We start from the raw sequence: 8,926 nt of genomic DNA on the forward strand, positions 1-8,926 counted from the left end.
GAATTAACAACGACAGAACAGAAGGAAAAAAAAAAAAAGAAAATAACTTCCCCAGTGTTCTAGTTTGCTAGCTGCTGGAATGCAATGTACCAGAAACAGAACAACTTTTAAAAAGGGGAATTTAATAAGTTGCTAGTTTACAGTTCCAAGGCCGAGAAAATGTCCCAATTAAAGCAAGTCTATAGAAATGTCCAATCAAAGGTATCCAGGTAAAGATACATTGGTTCAAGAAGGCCGATGAAGTTCAGGGTTTCTCTCTTATCTGAGAAGGCACATGTGAGCAGTCATGGTTTCTCCCTTGGATGGAAGAGCACATGGCAAACACAGCATCATCTGCTAGCTTCTCTCCTGGCTTCCTGTTTCATGAAGCTCCCTAGAAGGCATTTCCTTCTTCATCTCCAAAGTGGTGGCTGATGGACTCTCTGCTTCATGGTGCTGCAACATTCTCTGCTCTCTGAATCTCCTTCATTCTCCAAAATGTTTCCTCTTTTATTGGACTCCAGAAACTTATCAAGACCCACCCAAATGGGTAGAGACATGTCGTCACCTAATCCAGTTTAACAACCACTCTTGATTAAGTCACATCTCCAGGGAGATGGTCTGATTACAATTTCAAACATAGAGTATTGAGTAGGGATTATTCTGCCTTTACAAATGGGATTTTGATTAAAACATGCCTTTTCTAGGGTCCATACATCCTTTCAAACCAGCACACCCAGTCTTTGCAGTTCACATAGGGGGTCTGCACCTTCAGGATTTGCCCATGCAATGAGTTCACTGATTACCCCATCCCCCCAAGGCCAAAGTATAGGGACTGCCTTGATCCTTTCTGTGTATGTGTCTTGCCTTGGACGTTCACACGTGGCTTTGGGAATTCCCCAATGTCCAGGGCTGAAATTTCTCCTCTTCCCTAAGGAACGGGTTCCTCACCTCCAGGCAGTGCACTGTCTATCCTATAGCCAGCAGTCACCTGCCCTAGGCAGCTGCTTGGCTGCTCTCCCACAGGGTTCTGTAGGAGAGCTCTGTCAACTGTCTTCTACAGGCAGGGCAAGTTTTGGGGCAGTGAATCCCTCAGACCATCATCAGACAGATTGGGTCAGACTTAGATGCTCCTGATAGGAGCATGAGGGTTACTTTGCTCCCAGTGGAACCGGGACAGGGATCTGCACTGAGAGCCTGGGTGGGCTCCATGCCAAGCCAGTGAGGGGCGGGAGAGGGGCCATCAGGGGCATCATCGTGCCCTTTGACTTTTAAATTGCCTTTTTCCTTATTCAGCGTTTGCTTTGTTACTATAGTCTTTTAAGTATTTTCTGGGGCTTTGAGAAAGAAATTTCTGCCAGTTCTTGGTGGTTGTTCAATACTTCTATTGGGAGACAGAGCTCTGAAGTGTTGTACTTTGCTATTTTCATCAGGGTGGGGCTGGCAGATTATGCATATTTAGTGAAACACTTCCATAATCAATGGTGTGTCCTTCTTAGCTCATTCTATGGGAGTATGTGATGTTGATAATTTTTCCTTTTGATGGTCCAAAATGGAATTTTCTAACTCCAGTGTTCCTTTTACATTTATTCATTGACATTCTACAGTTTGAAAGAGCTTTTATTTATTAATTTATGCTGATAAATCTGTATGGACTCTTGTATTCTTAAATGGACTATAATCCTTTGTTAAAATTATTCCTTTTATTGAAAAAACTTTATTTTGGAATAATATATATATATAATTTGCAAAAATAGTACAGAGAGAGTACCTGTACACCCCTCACCCGATTCCTCTAACATTGGCATCTTACATGACCATGATATATTTGTCAAAACTAAGACATTAACTTTGGGACTTTACTGTTCACTAAATTAGAGAGTTTATGTGGCTTTCACTGGTTTCTACACTAATATCCTTTTTCTGTTACAGGATCAGTTTAGGATATGACATTGCATTTAGCTGCTGTGTTTCCATAGTTTCCTCTGATCTGTGATGGGTTTCCTTATCTCTCTTTCTTCATGTGGTCTTGGACCTGGTTGGGCATGTTGTAGACTGCCCTCACTTTGGGTTCTCATTATTAGACCGGGGTTAAAGGCTTGCAGGAAGAATAGCTCAGAGGCGAGGTGGTTGTCACGCTGTATCACATCAGGGAGTACGTGACATTAGCCCAACTTATTCCTGTTGACATTAACTTTGATCACTTGATTACAGAAGTATCTGCCAGGTTTCTCTGCTGAAAGATTACTATTTTCCTCTTTCCGTGCTATAATCTTTGGAAGCGAGATGCTAAATCTAGCCCATACTCAAAGGGATTTAAATTAAACTCCACTTCTTAAAGGGGGATGGATGTCTTGGAATTCTTCTGTAAGGAAATTTGTCTCTTCATCCCCGCTTATTTCTTTATTTACATTAGTATGGACTCCTGTACATTCCTTGAAGACTTTGAGTTATAATTCAATACTGTATTACTTAGTTTGTGGCTCAGGATGGCTTCTGAACCTTTTTTTGATGCCCCCTCATAAGTAGTAATTTCTTCCTTTATGGATTTTAAGATGCCCAGGCTCATCTTATATTTTCCCTGCTCGAGCCCTAGAATCAGCTGTTTTTTTTTTTTACAAATATTACTTTTAATAGTAGTAAAAAAAGATTTGGCAAGTGGGAACTTCTTCATGCTGGCTTCTATGTTATTTTAACATGCCCCTTAATTTTTGAGTAATTTTCTCTTTGTTGTAGAACAAGATATTCCAGGCTCATTTTATACTTTTCTTCCCCTAACATGGAATTAGCTATTTCTCCAAAGAAAATTGGTTTATTTCATTGGGGAATGGTATTGAGAAACCAAGTGTGCTGGTTTGAAATGATGTGTGTACCCTAGAAAAGCCATGCTTTAATCCTAATCCCATTGTATAAAGGTAGCCGTTTCTTCTAATCCCTATTCAGTACCATATATTTGAAACTATAATTAGATCATCTCCCTGGAGATGTGACTCAATCAAAAGTGGGTTAACTGGTTAAACTGGATTAGGTGGAGACATGTCTCCACCCATTCAGGTGGGTCTTGATTAGTTTATTGAAATTCTATAAAAGAGAATGACAAGAGAGAAAGCCAGAAAAGTCAGAGAGGGCAGAGAATGCTGCAGCACCACGAAGCAGAGTCCACCAACCAGCGCTTTGGAGATAAAGAAGGAAAACACCCCCCCGGGAGCTTCATGAAACAGGAAGCCAGGACAGAAAGCTGGCAGATGACGCCGTACTCATCATGTGCCCTTCCAGCTGAGAGAGAAACCGTGACTGTGTTCACCATGTGCCTTCTCACTTGAGAGAGAAACCCTGAACTTCATCGGCCTTCCTGAACCAAGGAATCTTTCCCTGGATGCCTTTGATTGGACATTTCTATAGACTTGTTTTAATTGGGACATTTTCTTGGCCTTAGAACTGTAAGCTAACAACTTATTAAATTCCCCTTTTTAAAAGCCATTCCATTTCTGTTACATTGCATTCTGGCAACTAGCAAATTAGAACACCAAGTTCTCAGCACTTAGTGTGCTAATTGCTATTGGGAACTCATTGTTTTTAGGCTTTTTCTGTGAACTGCCTTTTTTTCCCCATCATCTCAAATTATTTTTTGAAAGCCCACCCTCTCCAGAAGCCTTGCCTTAAAATATTAGAACTGGGTTTGGGGTTTTCCATCAACAAGACCTCTTTGGTATGTGTCACATGTGTATTGTATTGGCCATTTTCTACAACCTTAAAATCAATTTTCAATGATTATTATAGGTCATTTATACATTTAGGACTTTGTTAAACATGTTCACATTTTTTTAAACCAAAATGGCTCTTTATGTATTGTGCATATCAATGCAATTTATTTATCTCACTTATAGATTTCTAGACAATCAAAATTGGCATGGATTTATATGCTTTGGGCAGTACTATTTATATGCTTTGAGATGATTAAGGAATAAATATGGGAAGAATAATTGTCTGTAGTTGGATTGCTTCATTCACATACTACATTGAATCACATATTCAAATCCATTTTTTTTTTTTTTTTGCATGGGCAGGCACCAGGAATTGAACCCGGGTCTCTGGCATGGCAGGTGAGAATTCTGTCAAATCCAATTTTAATAGTACTACTACCAAAAATAACAAAGAAATAACGAACATTCATTGAATGTTCGTGATGGTCACACAAGTTTAATTGTCTTACATGTGTTAATACATTTAATTTTATTTTATTCTTACAATTCCACAAGTAAGTATATTATTATCCCCATTTGCAAACAAGAAAAATGAGCTGTAGAGAGATTACATTATTTATCCAAGGTCACACACTTAGGAAGACATTGAGCTATGGTAAAGTACTTAAGCACTAGTTTTAAGTATTTGAAATGACTTCAGCCCAGTGAGGGTATATGTTATTAAAGACATATTTAGCTCTATGCAGAGAAATGAGGTCACAAGATAAGTTATATTTTGGTATTCTAACTCCACTCCTGGAGAAGCAGGGGCCATCAGTGTTCCCTGGGGTTGTGGCCTAAACTCTGCAGCTGAGTCAGAAAGGCTTGGACATATCCACTGAATTCCTAACACGGAGCCAAGGTCTGAAAGGCCAAGTCTGGGTGTGCTGAGATTGAGTTTGCTTCCCCAACATCCATTCCCCTTCTCTTGGTAACAACCTTATTTTTATTTATCTACTCCTCCTTAACTCAGTCCATCTGCTTGACTGAAGAGGGGCTACACATGTTAATCAAAATAATCCAATTATCAGACAAGGTTTTGATTCAAAATTGGACATTAGGACTGATTTGGGCTAAAAATATTGGTAAAGATGTTTGGGGAATACCTTGAAGACAGTATCTCTCTCTTTCTCATCTTCTGGGCTGTGTTGTTTAAAGAAGAAACCTGGGGATGCTATAGCCCTATTGCCACTAGGAGTAAAGCTGGCTTAGAATAAAGCCAATAGCCAAGAGAAAGTCAAGAAAGAGTGAGAAAGAGCATTATTGAAAACGTCTTTTAGCTACGGAATCAAATCAACTCAGATTTCTGACCTACCACCAGACTTCTAGTTACCTGAGCCAGTAAATTCTGTTTTATAAAGGCTAATGTGAATTGGATTTTATTTGTCTTACAACCCAAAGCATGCCATCTGATACAAAGAGTAGGAAAAGAACTGAGTCTAAGATAGGTCAAATGGTACATCAATTTGAAAGAGCTGATCTGAGAAGTGGAGACCAGAAATGTGGCACAGGACAAGAATTGGAGACATTATGATGGAGCCAGGAGAGTTTGCAATGTTGGCTAGGAGGAACTAGAGCTGGGTGAAGTTCTCTGAGATGAGTGGGTATTTATGAGGGTGGAGGAAGAAAATAAGAGCACCAAGCTGAATCAAAACTTCTAGATGATCCGCACAGCTCGTCTCTGTAGATAGAAAATCAAGAGAAGTGCATCAGGAGTGTCACTGTTGCCTTTGAAAAGCAGATTTCTCTCCAGAGGAATGCAGACTACAAAACATGAAGGCTGACTTGTTATGAAAAGTGTATTGAGACTTCTGCTTCCTCCCATAAAGAATTAACTACTATGGGAATTGCTTTCCCATCATAAATAACTAGAAAACTAAACAAAATACATGCAGCAATTATTTTCAGATATTGGGCCACAAATAGCACAGGACTGTGATTCCTGACAGAAGGGCAGCCAGAGATGAAGCTTGTGACTGGACCTGTTTTCAGGCTCAATGCAGGGAGGGAAAACCAGGCTGAGAATTGAAGAGGCAGATCACAGACCAGGCAGTCCTCGACCTTTAGAATTTGTGAGGCAGAGGATTGGAGTAGCCTGGAGTGAGAGAGCTCCAGAGCTCTGCAGAGTTTTTCCTCAATTATTTCACTGAGTACTAATCTGTACATATGTGAGAGGAAACTCACCAAATCCAAAAAAAAAAAAAAAAAAAGAATCAGAAAGCAATATGACAAACAATTCCTGGAATTCACAAAAAGGCTGAGACAGTTGGTGTTTGTACTAGCCACATGAAGAGAACTCACAATGCACATAGCATTTAGGTCCTTAGAAATGTCATGCTTTAGTACAGAGGATACGTTTGCCATAGAATAGTGGCTTTTCTGAATCTTCCAGAATAAAGCATAAAAATAAGTCTAAAAAGTATCGAAGTGATGCACAATTAATTAACTGTGCTCTCAAATAAAATTTAACACCCTTTAAAGGTATATAACAAAATCCAGCCTGCTGCAGTGTAAAATTCACAATGTCTGGCATCAATGAAAAATTATCAATTATAGAACTAAGCAGAAAAAATGACCCATAAACAGGAGAAAAATCAACCAATAGAGACATGCCCAGAAATGATGAAACAGTGGACAAGAACCTAAAATAGCTATTATAAATCTTATAAATTGCTCAAAGATGTAAGGAAAACATGAAATGATGAAGAGAGGAATAAGAGATATAAAAATACCCAAATGGAACTTCTACACATGGAAAACATAATGTCTCAAATGAAAGAAATACATTGAATGGACTTCTGCTTAACAGGATGAAAGCACAGCTCCCACCCTATCCATGAATAAAAGTTGCATGATATGCAAAATGATACTTTTGTTGAACCATCAAAGAACTGAGGTCTTGAAGCAAGTAGGTGAGCTGAATTGAAGAGAGAAAAGACCCTCTAAGGACAGGTGGGACACATAAATTGTTTCACCTTTGACAGAGCTTGGGAGGAACAGGTATCTTTTGAAAAAGCAGGCAAAAAGGAAACAACTGAAACTTCAATGAATTCTTAAAGGGTGACTATGAGATAATAGGTGAAAATAATTGGGAGGTGCAGGTGCAAAGAGAAGCCTCGCTCACCTGCAAGATTTTATTCAGGGGTCTCCTAAAGGATTTTGAATAGGAGGAGCACCACCTGGTTTTCAATGATGTTTTTCATCGAACTTGGGAAGTTTTGCCATTGTGTCTTCAAATGTTCCTTTTACTCCTCCTCCAGCAGCAATGACCTTTGGCTGGGCATGGGGATTGAAGGAGCCTTACTCTTCTCTTAGAGTATTGTGCATTTTACTTTATAGGATGGGGGCATAGGGAACAAGGGGCCTGAGAAGGATGAGGTGGATGAGGACCCAGCATCTCCTCAAAGCCCATGCTCAGGATTTGGACAAAGGAAACCTGGATCTGGCAACACACACCCAGGCATAAGGGAGCGTGGTTGAGTTTGTTTGTCTTTATAATTCACATAACACAACATTCACCCCTTTAAAAGGTACCATTCAATGGGTTTTAATATATTTGCAGAGCTGTGTAACCATCGCCACTGTATTTTTAGAATAGTTCATCACACCCAAAGTAAACCCTGCACCCTTAGCCACCACTCCCCACCACTTCCTTCCACCCTGCCCATCTCCCCAGGTTCCATTAATCTACTGTCTTTCACTTCTAGGTTCACCTGTTTTGGGAATTTCATATAAGTGGAACCATATGATATGTGGTCCTTTGTGAATGGCTTCTTAGCAGAATGTTTTCAAGATTCATCTATGTTGTAGCATGTATCATTACTTCATTCCTTTTTATTGCTGAATAATATTCCATTGTATAAGTATATCACATTTTAAAAAATTCATTCATCAGTTGAGGGACATTTGAGTCATTTCTACTCTTTAGGTATTACAAATAAAGTTGCTTTGAACATTTGTGCATATATTTTGTATGGATATAAGTTGTCATTTCTCATATATACGGTGAGGGTGGAGGAGAAAAATGGAATATCTGGGTCATTTGGTAATTCTGTGTTTAGTATTTTGAGGAACTGGTTATCCAAACTTTCAGAATAGTGGAATAATGATCTCTAAAAATCCATTCCTCCTAAAAGCAATGAGTACATTGGCAAAAATTGTCAAAATCAACTTTTATTCATAACACTGGAAATGAACAAATATTTGCAATCCAAGCTATGTTTATTAAAAAGCAAACAAACAAAAAGCCTAAACTGGCCGAATCTCAGTAAGAACACTGAGTTTTAACTTGCCTTATCACTGTCCTCCTCTCCCCAGCTTCATGTAAGCCTGGAAAACCAGATGTCTCTTCATTGTGGCATCTGTGGGAGCTGCTGGTTTTCTATTAGCTTCTGGAAGGTCAGAGCAGGTTTGGAGAATCCCCAAAAGTTCTGTACCCAGAGAATTATCACTATTTGATCTGTGTGGAAGATTCCTGGACAAGCCCCATTCAAGGGCTTATTTCTATTTGTCCTGACTCAGAGCTCGCTTAGTGAGAAAAGCCTTATCGGCAAAGTGTCTTGGAGAAACAATCAGTGACATTTGTTTAATATCATAGTTACTTGATGGCATTGGTGGCAAACAAGAAGCTTTTATCACTGAGTGAGCTCCCAAGGTTAGTGAGAAAATTTGTCTTATTCAAATTTGTGCCAGGCACTTTATATATATTACCCTACTTAATTCTTACCTTTGAGGTAAGTGTGCCTCGGATATTACCTTCAAATGAGGAGAACCCATGGCTTGGGCCACTAGTAATATCAGCCCGTCCCCCATGAGGCAACAAGTCAGGAGGTATCCCCTCCAGCTCTAAGCTGCATCAGCTTACTCTGTAAAGGGGCTTCCATTCTGGTGTCCCCATTAAGCACTTCGGGTCTTTGATTGGTGGCATGCAATCCAATTTCTAGTCTTCTGTAGGTGGGATAATGACCTTTTGCTTGGCTGGCACACATGCTGACTTCCATACTGATTGGAATGGACACTCTTAAACTCCTGAACTCTCTTTGCCTTTAGATGATGCAAATTAGGTTATGCCCCGACCCCTGATCCACGCCTATCTCTGAAGCACACATTTTTCCCTGGTCTGTTGAGTGTCTTCCTTCCTTTTCTTAGATTCATGTTGCTAAGACTCCATCACAATGGAAAGTAGCCTATTGGCCTGATTCTCT

General features: G+C 39.6%; 1 long non-coding RNA gene across 1 annotated transcript in view; it reads left to right on the top strand.

Moving 5' to 3' along the window:
* Nucleotides 1-8,926, top strand: part of LOC143682545 (uncharacterized) — a 196,610-nt gene that overhangs the window by 70,968 nt on the left and 116,716 nt on the right. Inside the window, exon 3 of the long non-coding RNA XR_013175181.1 lies at nucleotides 4,047-4,082. This is a non-coding gene — a long non-coding RNA (uncharacterized LOC143682545). The remainder of the gene's footprint in view (nucleotides 1-4,046; nucleotides 4,083-8,926) is intronic.

The sequence above is a fragment of the Tamandua tetradactyla genome, chromosome 5 (genome assembly GCF_023851605.1).
Source record: "Tamandua tetradactyla isolate mTamTet1 chromosome 5, mTamTet1.pri, whole genome shotgun sequence".
Classification (NCBI taxonomy): Eukaryota; Metazoa; Chordata; class Mammalia; order Pilosa; family Myrmecophagidae; genus Tamandua; species Tamandua tetradactyla.